Source organism: Stenella coeruleoalba, assembly GCF_951394435.1.
Source record: "Stenella coeruleoalba genome assembly, chromosome: 7".
Classification (NCBI taxonomy): Eukaryota; Metazoa; Chordata; class Mammalia; order Artiodactyla; family Delphinidae; genus Stenella; species Stenella coeruleoalba.
In genome coordinates, this window is record NC_137153.1 from 72,608,126 (window position 1) to 72,622,622 (window position 14,497).

Below are 14,497 nucleotides of genomic sequence, written 5' to 3' on the forward strand. Positions count from 1 at the left end.
GTAGGATTTTTTGTTTCGGGTTTTTTTGTGTGTGTTTTTTTGCTGCTGTTGTTTGGCTGAGGGGTGGGGTGGGTTGAGGACGGGAGGTATTAGGAGCTCAGTTTGGATATGTTAAGTAAACGAACCTTATTAGACATTCAGACGGAGATGTCAAGTAAGCACTTAGATTTCTGAATCTAGAGTTCAGGAAAGAAGGCTGGGCTGTAATTACAGCACTGGGAGCCATCTTCCTGTGATGACAACTTAAAGAGAATACATGAGATCACCAAGGGTCATGTGAATGTGGATAAAGAACAGAAGAATAAGAACTGAACCTTGGGACACCCTGTAACATTAAGAGGTCAGGAAAAGGACCCTGAGAAGGAACAACCAGGGAGGGAAGAAGACCAAGAGAGTGTGCTGTCCTAGAAACTAGGGAAAGGAAACGGGGGAGAGGATAGAGTGATCAAATGTTACCAGTTGCAGCTGATCTGACAAGAGAGGATTGATTGTTGAGCCCTGGATTTAGTAACATGTAAGTTACAGGTCGCGGTGGTGAGAGTCATTTCATTGGAGTGGTGGGGTGGAAGCCTGATTAGAGGAGGTTTAAGAGAAAATAGGATGAGCAGAATTGGAGACAGCCAGATGGCTGAAGAAAGAGATTGAGTTCTTCTAGATCCTTAAGGATGAAGAGGAACTAAAGTGAAAAGGTCACCCCCTCTCCCCTTCTTACGGGTAAATTGTTATTAAGCATTTCACAAGCAATACCTCTTTACATATATGTGATTATAATTTGGGAAAAACCAAGGTCAAAAGAAATTGTTTTCTTTCCTTTTTTTTCTTTTTGGCTTTTTTTGTGAGGAGAAAAACCTATAGGTAAATGCTTTTACGCCAAACATGAGGAGACTGTTCAAGCAGAAGGCTTACTGATTCACTTCCTTCATGAATTCATCTGGTTCATTTTATTCCCTTGTCATCTATTTCTCTTAATGGCTTTTTTTTCCACTTATAAATTGAAATTTAATTCCACACCCGTGACACAATTATTTCTGCAAGTTTGGCCCAGTTTCTTAACCCAGAGACATTTTCCTCTTCAGTGAGTACTGTGAATTTTTTTTAAAGTAGTTAATTGTCCTCTTAGGTTTTATTTAGGGACAGATTTTTTTTTTTTCCTTATCCCTTTTCACAATTGTTGCTGAACGGTGGGAGAGGAGAGTGCCAGGAATGATAAGAAAGAAAGAACGCTTTCCTTACTTTAAATTGCTACGATTTCATTCTAATCATAAAATATTGTCAGGTTCCTTCTTGTGGGTTGGGCAGTCCATCCCAGTCTTTCATACAAGAGGACTCAGGGACATCCAAACCATATTTGTACTCAGGAGGGAAGAGTGCTTTCTCCTGGACCTCCTTCTCTCTCCTGATACTGCATTTCTGCCTTTCAAGACTCCAGCCAAGTCCTGCTGACTTCATGGAGCCTTCTCTGCTTCTCCTGGCTCTAGGTAGTATTGGTTTCCTCTTCATCGCTATACCTACTGCCTGTAGCCCTTACTTTGCCGGGTTTCTTTGGGGGGGGGAGGGGAGTGGGGGGGTGTAATGTCATGTAATGGTTATAAAAGCACTGCATCTGCAGACTTGTAGAACTGCATTCCTGACCTAGCCCTCCCACTTCCCTGCTTCGTGCAAATTAATCTTTGTGTGCCTCAGTCTTTTTACCTGTTGAATAGGAGTGGTTCCTACCTCAAAAGTCGTAAGAATTGGAGGGGAGAAGGCGTGTAAAATTATTTGGCAGAAAACTAATCATTTGAAAAAATGGAAACCTGAAGAATATATATAGTATATGAAATAATGCCCTATCTTTATGGCAGATTTCCTGAAAGAAAGAGACAATGGCTTATGTATCTTTCCTAATAGCAGTGCGTCTCTATAGAAAGCACTTGGGGTTTATCAGTGCTGATAGGTGGAGCTTGGGAGACATGGAATGTTTGCTCATGGAGACCTGTGATACACATGTCATGATGTATTTCATTGTTGCACGTTAGAGAGTATTGCAGGCTTTAGGACCTCTTCCAGACTAAAACCCTTACAAGGCACAGGCTAGGGAGGGTGATGTTGCAACTTTGATGGTATGTGAAGTCAATACGCTTTCGTTTTAGTTTTCTTAACACTCGTGAAAGTTGCTGGGTTTTTTTGCCTCTCATTCACATTTTCACAGCCCAGAATTCAGAAATCTGCTTTAATTTTAACACAATCGATCAAATTCTGTATAATTAGGACAAGAGATTAGATGACATTTACTTTTAAGCAAGCTTTCATAAGCTGTGTATTTTAATAATGTGAAAAAAGATTGAAAAGAAACAACTAAATAGGCTAAAACAAAGCAAATTACACTTTCTAATGATAAAAGCAATACAGATTCATTTGAAATTAAAAGAATTCCAATAAGCAAAAAGTAGTACACTTCACTGAGTTGCTGCTGTTTATCTTCCCATGTATATTATAGGCTTTTTCTCTTTTTTTTTAAATTATTTTTTAAATTATTTTTGGCTGCATCGGGTCTTCATTGCTGCGCACGGGCTTTTCTCTAGTTGCGGCGAGCGGGGGCTACTCTTCGTTGCGGTGCGCGGGCTTCTCATTGCGGTGGCTTCTCTTGTTGTGGAGCACAGGCTCTAGGCGTGTGGGCTTCAGTACTTGTGGCACGTGGGCTCAGTAGTTGTAGCTCGCGGGCTCTAGAGCGCAGGCTCAGTAGTTGTGGCGCACGGGCTTAGCTACTCTGTGGCACGTGGGATCCTCCCAGACCAGGGCTTGAACCCATGTCCCCAGGCGGATTCTTAACCACTGCACCACCAGGGAAGTCCTATTCCAGGCTTTTTCTATGCTTAAACATGCACGTGTAATTTTTACACAAAAATGGCATCTATAGTCAGCTCCACAAACTACTTTTTTCCATATAATATACAGCGAATGTTTTAAATATACTTTTGCATCATTTTGCCTTCTGTGGCTGTACCATGTTATAGGTAACCAGCTGCTTTTGGTTCTCTAGCATGTTTCTAATTTCTTCTCTGATGTACATCTGAACAACTTTTAAAACGTAAAGACCACAGAACTTTCTTGGACTTGCCAACGTCAAATAGCTGGCATGTTAATTTCAATTCCATTTTGTCCATTTCTAAAGCATTCTTTTCCAACTCAGTTTTGAGTGATTTATTTGATGGTCATGTTTGGATCTCCAGTGTGTGACTGAAAAAAAAAAAAAAAGAGCATAGTTCTCTGAAAATAATCTGTATTTCAATTTTTTTCATGAATCTAAGACAGCCTTTTCTTCATTTAATCCAAACTAGAGAGTTTTGATAATGTCGCTAGGAACATGTTGCTCTGAGGTCTTTATCTCCTCTACTAGACCTATCTGTAATTCAGGATTAGTGAGGTCTCCAGGAGGTCAGTTACTGCTGTTTTGTCATTTCAGTGGAAAAAAGCCTGGAGCATTTGGAGGTGAGAAGGGGTGCGGAGATTGCATGGGTGGGTGGGTGGTGATGGAGAAGGAGGCCAGGATTAGACAGATACCTGCCCTCACAGACTTAAGGTTCCCACCCATTTTCATCTTTCACAGCTATGGCAACATGAGATCTCACATTTTCTAGGGTAGTCAAGATAACAAATATTGCCTCCAGCTGCCCATTGAAATGTCTCAGAAATCTTGACATTAAAATTGGCATACTTCTGTTTCATCCATCTAGAAATGATATGAAAATCCTTCGTGATGTCATGTTTGTCAGTATTAGGGTTATAAAATATGGTCACCAAAGGTGTAGGTCTTAGGAGAAGGAATAATAGAGATGACTTACTCATTTTTGCAGTAAATGTCCAGTGAATACCTAGTATGCACCAGGCACTGTGCTAGGGGCCGGGGATACAAAGAGGGGTGGGCAAGTCTTTAAGCTGCTCTTGGTGGGGTACACACATAGAAATTAAAAATGGACAGTGCTTTGCTGAAATATAGACATATTTCCAAGATTCTATAGGAATACAGAGGAAGGAAATACAAAGGTGTTTACAAAAGAAGCAGGTCTTTAGCAAGTTGATATCCTCCAAGGGGAACATGAAGAGGGTCATGTAACATGTGCAAAGAACAGAGTGTATTCCAGCAATTTCCAGCCAACAAGAATTGCAGTGTTCATTTAAAACAAATAATTAATTCTTAAGTTTAAAAAAATTTTTTTTACTAATTTAATGTTTTCTTATTTCTCTATATTTCTGATTTTTAAAAAACCGAATTATTTATTTGTTTATTCCTTTTTAGGAAGTTATGAAATCATTTGATCCTAAAAGAGTAAATGAAATGAACTTGACTTAATAAGGTGTTCTTGTAACTGCCTCCATCTCAATGACATTCTTTTTCTCCTGCCTTGGATTTAATAGCTTAGAAATTATGGCTGTAGATTCATAAGGAGATCGAAAGATAGAATAGACAAAGACTATGTAGATCAAACTATCAAATTATCTGAGAATTTTTTCATGCTCTTAGTAATATTCCAAAGTATGATCAAGGTCACTGTGCACGGTCTTAGCATTGGAAAAGCCCTGGGCTATACATGCTGAGATTTCAAATAAAGTGGATTTATAGTGGAAAGGAACCAGAGTGTTAGACTAAATAGATACATTGTAACAGAGCCATAATGATCTTATTTAGATATTTTCCACATTAAATAAGGCATGTAGTACTGCTCTGTTATTGTCATGATTTTTTAAAATAAATGAATTTGCATCCATGGTAGTTTTTTTTTTTTTTTTTAATTCTCCATGGAGTACCACACATGAATAAAATAATCTGTTGGAGCCCAGATTTGAATTAAGCTTCCTCAAAGTATAATGATTCCTTCATTAATTTTAATCTTGTTTTATAAGCAAGAATTTTTTTAAGTTTAGGAAGCCTAATTAACAACATTTTGCAGAGTGATAATTGGGGTGAATTTCTAATATGGTTGTAACATTGTTCACTTGGTAAGTATTTCTTAAGCACCTACTCTAGGCCAGACACCAACCTTTCATTGACAATTTTATCTCAGTTTTCTAAAAGACACATTAATTCCCTTGCTTCATGGAGTTTATATTATAGTGAGAGGTAACACACCAAAAAAAAAAAAAAAAAGAGGAGAGGGAGGGAGGGAAAGAGAGAGACAAACAATGGAATCCTTGCTAATTACAATAAAGGTTAGGAAGGAAGTAAATGAGGGACTGAGATCTTGAATGATAGAGAAGCACCTGTTTTGTACAGGCTGGGCAGGGAGAAGCGTTACAGACCTGGGGTAGTGTGTGCAGAGCCCTTGAGCTAGAAAGAGCTTGGTGTGTTTGAGGAATTGCAGTAAGGCTAGTGGGACCGGAGCCTAGTGAGTAAGGGGAAAAACAGCATGAGATGAGGTTGAACAGCAGGGTAATCAGCAGATCCTACAGGGTCTTACAGGCCAAGGCCAGGAGTCTGGATTTTATTCTAAATGCAATGGGAAAGCATTAAAGGGTTTTACACAAGGGAGTCACCTGAACAGATTTCCTCTTCATGATCGTTCTTGCTTGTGGAGAATGGAAGCGGGGAAACCCATGGGGAAGCTGTTGTATTCATCTAGGCAAGAGATGCTGGTTAACAGGGACCCCAAGGGGTAGCAGTAGGATGGAGAGGGGAGGATGAAGAGGGGACCATGGTTGTGAGACATCAGCAGGACTTGGGGGGAGGGCGGGGGGAGGGGGAACAGCAGGCATGATTCCGAGTTTACTGACTGGAATAAAAAGGGGAGTGGAGTGACATTGAACGAGATGGGAGATTGGAAGAGACAGGAGTAGGGGTGTTTGAGTTCTGTTTAGGATGTATTACGTCTAATATACTGTGAGAAGCACCAAAGGGAGATGTCACTTGGACATGTAAGCCCAAAGCTAAGGAAAGTGACGCTCTAGCTAAAATTATATTTGAGATGACCACACTACCCATTAGAATGTTAGCTTGAATCGATTTTTTAAAAGTGCTGGGAGTGTGATTGATAATACTGAAACCCTCTCTCTAGTGCATATCCTTTGTTCATCAGTGACTCAGTTTAGGGCACACGCCAGTTGTGAAAATGAACGAAGTGATGACTCTTCTCTTATTCCAAACGCATGGCACACAAGACATTCCCTGCAGAACCTTCCAGATTCATGCCAGACCCCTCCCCAACATGTACCTCTGTATTTCCACCATGAAAAATAACTGGTAATTTCCAGAAGGCACCATGTTGTCCCACCTCTGTGGCTTTGCAAATGCTACTCCTGTGTCCTGCAAATACCCATTCCAGCTTTTTCTACCTTGCTCTCCACGAGTCATTTAAGATACAACTCAGGGGGCTTTTCTGGTTGGCGCAGTGGTTGAGAGTCCGCCTGCCGATGCAGGGGACACGGGTTCGTACCCCGGTCCGGGAAGATCCCACATGCCGCGGAGCGGCTGGGCCCGTGAACCATGGCCACTGAGCCTGCGCGTCCGGAGCCTGTGCTCCGCAACGGGAGAGGCCACAGCAGTGAGAGGCCCGCGTACCGCAAAAAAACAAAAAAAGATACAACTCAGGTAGGAATCACTTCCTCAGAGGAGCCTTCCTGGAATCCGGGTAATGTGCCCCTTCCATGTGCTCCCCTGGGCAACCTGTATCCGCCCCATCTCGGTGCTGATTACACTGTTTTCTGACTGCCAGCTGGTCTTCCTGTTTCTTAGGCAAAATCTCTTAAACCCAGGCAAGAGGGGCCCTGTTCTTGAGGTGTTTAGGTGTAAGAATTCCAAGTGTCAGAATTTTTTTTTTTTTTTTTTTTTTTTTTCTTCGGTACGTGGGCCTCTCACCGCTGTGGCCTCTCCGGTTGCGGAGCACAGGCTCCGGACGCGCAGCCTCAGTGGCCAAGGCTCACGGGGCCCAGCTGCTCCGCGGCATGTGGGATCCTCCCGGACCGGGGCACGAACCCTTGTCCCCTGCATCAGCAGGCAGACTCTCAACCACTGCGCCACCAGGGAAGCCCGTCAGAATATTTTGAGCTGTTGTCTCCACACCTATATCTCCTTCTTCAACCTCCCCTCGATTCCCAGACAGGAAACTTGACCCGAGTCCCTGGTGTCCGTGCCCATTCCCAGTGCTCCCAAGGCTCTCTCAGTTAGCACTTGCTGCTGCCACACGGGTAGGTGGTCCAGAGGTATTTTAGGCTGTCACTGTTCCTCTGCCTGCCTGCCTGCTGATAAGGTGAATTGAAAGCGTGTGTATGGGGGAGGGGGGCTTGCTGCCTTCCTTGAACCAAGACTCAGTCGTCCTGAGCTTCTGATGGAAACTCCCCACGTAGGGCTATTCAAGGGGAAACGACAAGCCTGGGCAGCAGAGAACTTGGAATTCCAGGGAGACTTAGTGGTATTAACACTAGGAAAAGGGCACGTATTTTTCCATGGATTGCTAATAATCAAAACAATGCTCGATCCTTCCTGGGTTGCATTCCTGAATTTAAACATCAGAGATTTATCCTTTTCCTTGATGTTAAGAGGGTATGTTTAGTACTGAGATACCAGCATGGTGGTGAGCTTTGAGGCAGCCTGCCAGGTGTGTGGGATTTGAAATAAATCCTAAAGCTGAAGATTGGGGATTTCACCCCCTATTTTCAAAGCCTTAGGAATTGAAATAGTTTAATAATAAGATGGAAAGTTACTCCTGTGAACTTAATACAGCACTTGAAAAGAAATCTTTGCCAGAGTGGACTGAGTCTCATTCAACGGATAAGTGAAAGTCTAGACAGTTTTCACTTAAAGGTAAGGTTACTTTGCAGCATAGATATACCCAGTAGGGTTTGAAGATGAACAGCTCGCTCCAAGAGAAGCCCAATCTCAGACTGAAGTTCACTCCTTAGAACGGCCGCTCCACAGGGTTGTCTTCTTTTGTTCTGTGACTCATGCTGTGTTGAATTCTGCTGGAATGAATGACGTAGGCTTGCCGCAGGGTATCACAGCCCAGTTCAGCCCCTGTGCCATAGAAGCAGTGAGGGGATGGAGAGCAAGGCAGTGTGTGAGCGTACCAGAAAGCAGATTAGAAGAGACGCCAAAGGAGCACGGTGGGCATCTCCAGGCGGTGAGATTGCTGGCCAGTTTTATTTTCTTTGTGATTCTCTATATTTGCCCAATATTTCTATAATAGATACGACTTGCATTTATAGCCATATATATATATATATATATATATATATATTTTTTTTTTTTTTTTTTTTTTTTTTTGCGTTACGCGGGCCTCTCACTGCTGTGGCCCCTCCCATCACGGAGCACAGGCTCCGGACGCGCAGGCTCAGCGGCCATGGCTCACGGGCCCAGCCGCTCCGCGGCATGTGGGATCCTCCCGGACCAGGGCACGAACCCGTGTCCCCCGCATCGGCAGGCGGACTCTCAACCACTGCACCACCAGGGAAGCCCATATAGCCATATTTTTTTAAATGTTCAAAAAGAGATCCATTTGAAGAAAATGAGATGGGGGGAGGGATAAATTAGGAGTTAAGGATTAACAGATACACACTACTATATATAAAATAGATAAACAACAAGGACCTACTGTATAACACAGGGAACTATATTCAAGTTATTGTAATAACCTATAATGGAAAAGAATCTGAAAAGTAATTCATGTACACCCAAAACTAACACAGCATTGTAAATCAACTATACTTCAGTTGTGTGAAATAAACCTAAAACAGGGATGGAAGGAAGGAAAGAAGGAAGGAAGGGAGAGAGGGAGGGAGGGAAGGAGAAAGAGAACTCTTGTAGAAGTATTTGGGATGCAAAATCACCGTCCTAGTTTTTCATCTTGTTTCTCACTCTGAAAACTAAACATTCATTTATTATCCAATGCTAAAAAGAAGGAAGAAGAAAACATTTATGAAGCATTGACTTAACTGAAAATAAGTAAGGACTGAAAATAAGACTTCCTTTCTGTACTCAAGATAGCTTATCTAAGAAGTGTGGCAGACATTCTTATATGTACATTCATTACACTTTCAACTTTTAAGTCCGTGTGCCAAGCACTGTGCTAAGTTCTGTGATTTACAGAGAAATACACAGAGGTTATTGCCCTAAAAGGGCTGATAGTGTAGTGGAAAGAAAAGAAATTGAAACTGATAATTACAGTGTAATCAGTAAGTGTCACAGTAGGGGCAGGACCAGGGCACCATGGGAGCACAGAGAGGCACTGAGCCCTGACTTGGGAGGAGGAAGGGTGAATTCATAGAAGGAAACGATTGCCTTCGGTGCATCTTGAAGAATAAGAAACACCCAGCCGGGGAAGGGGTGGAGGAACAGTGGCATGTCAGGCTCTGGAGAGAGTGCAATGGAAGGAGGCAAGAGAGCACTATGGCTTCTGAGAACTGCAAATCATCCCATATGGCAGCAACCATGCTGGGGTAGGCAGCAAGGAGAGATGAATTGAAGAGGCCAGGTCATGAGAGGTCATGTGCTGTGCTAAAGACTTTGAGTTCCCCCCTGAAGCAGTGGGAAGCTACCACAGGATTTTGAAGAAAGAGAGTGACATAGACAGATTTGCATTATAGAAAGATTCTTCTAGCAATAGTGTGCCCCAGCAAGGCAGACTAATTAGGAGGCTGAGGCAGCAATCTGCGCAATAAATAAAGAAGTCTCAATTAAGAGAGTAACCGGGAAATGCGGAGAAAGAATCAAAGAACGTCAGGGAGATTGATTGAAAAGAATTTGATTGATGCGCTGTGGGATGAGGTTAAAAGAGGAGTCGGGATGACCCCTTGGTTTCTGGCTTGGACAACTAGATGGATGATGGCAGCATTCTCTGAGCGGGGACAAGTGTGATAAACTAGAATTTATAGTGCCCCTAAGATGCTATATAAGAACCCTGAAAGCAACTGAAAATATAGATCTGGAGCTCAAGAAAGAGATGTAGGCTCAAGAGTTATTGGGGACTATTCCAAGTAGGTGGCAGTTGAACCCCTGGGTAATGGAAGAGATTATGCAGAGGGAGTGAGAAGAAGAGAATAGAGAAGACCACGAGGAACAGGAATTTTAAGAGGCAGCCCAAGAAGAGGGAGCCTGCCAAAGAGACCAAGGTGTGTTCCGAGACGTAGGGGGAAAGTCAGCTATATCAGGAAGGGGAAAGCAGGTGTATGTGGAATCCTGGTTCAGGCTCACTCTCAAGCCTGCCATCCATGGAAGAAAGGGCAAAGAGCCAGTGACAAGTGGCAGAAATGCCCACACCAACTGAGTTTGCCTCTAACAAGTCTCCCTGGACATAAACGTCTGCCAACATTTCATTTGTAAAACGTCTGGCAATATAAGTTTTCTGTTTGTTTAACTGGGCGTATTGCCTCCCCCAAGCAAAATCAGGCTTCTGTTAGTAAAGACCGTAAGGAAAGGGATTTGGGGTAGGCAAACGACAGTGTTGGCCATGTGGGATAGCCAAGGGCGGAGGCACTGTCGATGGAGGAAGACTGGTCATCCATCAGTTCAACACAGATCTCAGAGCCCAGCGTGTGCAGGCTACTCCAAGGTCAATGCCGTGAAGAAGTCCAGAAAGGTGACGAATGAAACTTCATGGGTGAAGTAACCAGTAGCCCACTTGTGAAGTTGGGGTGGTTATGGGGGGTGGCTGGATTGCTGCTGCATCCGGAAGTGAAGGGGGAGGGGAGGAAGTCAAGGCAGGGAGCGAACACTAGTCTTCGGAGGATTTATCTTGAGCGTAAGGGGAGTGAGAAGGTTGCAACCAGAAGAGGGCGTCAGGGTGAAAAAGGCGTGTGCGGGAGGAAGGGTCTCAGGAAGGGTACCAACATGCTCATATTCCCAAGGTAAAGGGGCAGATGAGAGAAAGCCGTTGAAGGTCCAGGTCAAAGGATAACTGATGGAGAGAGGGCTCCAGACTGGTGTGTGCGGGAGGGAACACAGAACATTCCTTAGCTGTGCATTAGAGAGGAGGAGAGAGCCCCGGACTAGAGAGAAGGTTGGGGACCAGCGTGTGAGAGTTCACAGGTGGGAAAGGCAGCAAATGAAGGGACCATTCATCCCTCTGTGAAGCAGGAGGCAAGGTGCAGAGATTGTCAGGCAGGGCACCTAAGGAAATAAGTGAAGTCTTAAAATAGGCAGTCTTCATAGAGGGGTTAGGAGCCCTTCTTTGGAACTGGACAGTCTGTATGCTCACAGCCTGGTTCTGCCACTTGACTGTGTGAATTTGGATAAGCTGTTTAACCTCTCTGCGCCTTAGTTTTCTCATCTGTAAAATGAGGGTAATAACAGAAGCCTGTTACTTGGAGTCGTTGAGAGAATTAAATGGCTTGATTAATGTACTTTTTTTTTTTTTTTTTTTTGGTGGTACGCGGGCCTCTCACTGTTGTGGCCTCTCCCGTTGCGGAGCACAGGCTCCGGACGCGCAGGCTCAGAGGCCATGGCTCACGGGCGCAGCCGCTCCGCGGCATGTGGGATCTTCCCGGACCGGGGCACGAACCCGTGTCCCCTGCATCGGCAGGCGGACTCTCAACCACTGCGCCACCAGGGAAGCCCTTGATTAATGTACTTTTAACTGTGCCTGGCACAGAAAAAGTGCTCCGTATGTATTATCTGTAGTAATTACTATTAGCAGGACTGAGAGCAAATGCAGTCTGGGGTCACACAAACACCGAAATGTAAGCGGTCGATGGAGATTCTGCGAGCACAGCCAAGGAAGCACTGTGTTCTCCTAGGATAGAAGGTTAGAAGGAATCAAGGAAGTCCTCAGAGACGAAAGACACTGGACTGACGCACAGGTCACGGAGAACAAATACTGGGCTTAGGCAAGAGGCTGTGGAAGAGCATATGCTCTCCTGAGACTTGAGAGGGGGCAGGTGAGGCGCGGGGCGCGGTGTGTATGTGTAAAGGCTCCTCCCACCTCCAGGGAGGCAGAAATGCGCAGGCAGAGCAGAGCTGTGAGCCCGAGACTCTGCAGGGCCTTGAGTGCTGGGAGTCTGCCCCGTAGCCACGTGAAGTTTGGAAGCACAGCAGTGACAGGATCCGCTGTGGCTCCTGGTGCCCCTGCTGGTGCGAGTAGCTGAGGAGGCCGATGATAATAATAATGCTAAATTTATGGAGTGTGTGCTCTATGCCCGGGACACCGTGAATGCTTTGCATGTTGGTCACTCCTCGCAGATGCCCTGTGAGAGAGATACTGTCATTTCCCCCATTTCTCAGGTGCGGAGGCTGTACAGCTGGTGAAGCCGGGCAGTCTGACTCCATCCCGTTTCCATGACCACTTGGTTGTCACCACCTTGCCCATTAGGGCGTGACTCGGAGGAAAGGGTGGCAGGCGGAGGATGGGGTGAAGACCTCAGTTAAGGCTGTGGTAGCTTATTGATAGTGGATTTTCTGTCCTAGTCAAGGAGAGTTTGGCCATAAAGATGAGAACCTCCTGCAGAGAGCTCAGGGGAATGGTGGATGTGTTATGAAGCTACAGGACTCCCCCAGAAGCCAGCTGCTAGCTAGGGAGTGTGACTAGATTCCAGGGCTGGGTGTCGGCAGGCAGTAGTAATATCTCTGTCTGTCTGGAAACACAGAGCCTTGTCTGTGCATCATTCTCTAGCCTGATTAAATGGCGAGGTTCTCAGTTTCAGTGACTCTGGCTGGCTTCTGGCTCTCCCTGACCTGAGAAGTCCAAGACCAACCCCACTTGACCACTGAGTCCCTGCGTTGTGGGAAAGTTCTCGATATGGATATAACCCAGTGGATCAGCCTGGGCCTAGCGTGGCCCCTCGGTTCATCCTGAGGCTGGGATGGAGATGGGGAGGGTACCACAGGCGGGGAGACGGCTGCTCTTAGAGCGCCCATGATGGTCCACAATTAGCAAGGCTTGAAATATTAGTCACCCCGACTGGCCCCCAAATTCCCACAGACCCTGGCAGTGCCTGGGTTCTGACCGTGTTTGCATTGCCAGCACCACTCAGGGCTCTGTCCTTTCAGTGTCGAGCTCAACCTGGCCTTCAGGGCTCACCGTGACCCCTGCAGCAACTGCTGCGTTCACTCTTTCAATCCAGTCTTCCGTTCCCATTTCATCCTGTCTCCTTTTAAGCAATATTACTATTTTTAATATTATTGGCCTCCTACTCAAACGCCTTCAGCAGGTGTTCTCTAGTTTTTCGTACCTGTGGTTGGCTCCCAAGGCCATCTAGCCCGGGACTAATCACTGTCTCCAACTTCATCCCCCACTATTAGGTCAGGACGATCTTCCTCTCACCAGGAGTAGTTTTCCCAGATGCACCCACCGCTGTCACCTGACAGCTGCTCCATCCATTAGGACTGCCTACTCCAGACCCTGTCACCTCCTCTTCTCTGAACAACTCCTTTAGTCTTGATTCTCCAGTTAAATTGTTGGTTTGTTGAAAACAACTCTCTGTCACGATGTCTCAAACCTGAACACAGAACTTGGGAAATTTAATATTCAGGGACTAATAACTGATTTATGATCCCATGGCCTTGGGTTTTGGGGGTCAAGGTTTTTAATTTTTAATTGCATTTTTTAGAACATTCCATGTAAGCCCTCTGACTGTGATAATTGAATACCTGTTAGAAGCAAAGCCAAGTAAAAGGTATTAGCTCCTAATCCTGTTAAAGACTTGCCCATTATTTCTGTGCTTTTGTTTTGGCTTCTCTTTTAAGCACCTTGACAACAGGGACCATCTTACTCATTGTCATTTCCCCCCAAAGTACCTACCATAGAAGTGCTGGAATCAATGTTTGGGTAAATGAATACTCTTCCAGGTGAAAGTGTGTCATAAGTGGTCATCTCACCGCTGTTTTCCCTCTATCTAGACTTTTATATTTGTGCCTCGTTTGAAACTTCTCTTATTACTTGTTGACTATTAAGGTTATTAGCCTAGAACTCTAGAAAATTTTTCTCCTGCTCAGAGTCTCTTCTACTCTTCGGAGCGTTTGCCATTCCCTTGAGCAGTGCGTTTCTTTTAGCGTCCTATCTACCCCCATCTCTGTCCTTTCAGATTTCCCCTCAGACACTCAGCCCACAAACACTGGCCAAAAGAAAGTGCTTTGGGGTAAACTACTATCTGTCCCTTGTTTGGGGGGCATATAGGAGATCTGTGTTGCTGTGACTTTCTTTAAAGAAGATGAAATAAGCCCAGAAATACCCTGAACACTGCTGCAGGAGCAAAACCAAATCGATTTTGGTTATTTTGTTTGGACTACTTCTTTTTACCAGTCATGACTGCATTCATTCCCCTATGGTTTACACAATTATTATTATTGGAATAATTGAATAATTTCTGAGGCATATACTCTTGGGGGGAAAAAAGAGGAAAATAGGTTAGAAATAAAATGTGGAAAGGAGACATCATCTGGTAAATAAAAAATGAGAAAGTTTACAGTGTAGTAAGAATATAATGTTGTGAAGTCTACCCAATATCAAATGTCTAGTAGAACCGGGGAAAGAAAAAATGTAAGCATTATATAGAGGTAGAAAGTCCAACTATGTGCAATTCTTAGTGACGGTCC

General features: G+C 44.5%; 1 protein-coding gene across 8 annotated transcripts in view; it reads left to right on the top strand.

Annotated features, from left to right (window-relative positions):
• The window catches only part of PIP5K1B (phosphatidylinositol-4-phosphate 5-kinase type 1 beta), a 423,928-nt gene that overhangs the window by 178,912 nt on the left and 230,519 nt on the right, over positions 1–14,497 (top strand). For 4 of the 8 annotated variants that reach the window (XM_079925686.1, XM_079925694.1, XM_079925695.1 and 1 more), the window contains exon 1: positions 980–1,478. The exons of the other annotated variants lie outside the window; for them this stretch is intronic. The gene's annotated coding sequence lies outside the window, so the exon portion shown is untranslated. Of the gene's footprint in view, positions 1–979; positions 1,479–14,497 lie in introns of those variants that run through there. 8 annotated transcript variants of the gene reach the window in all.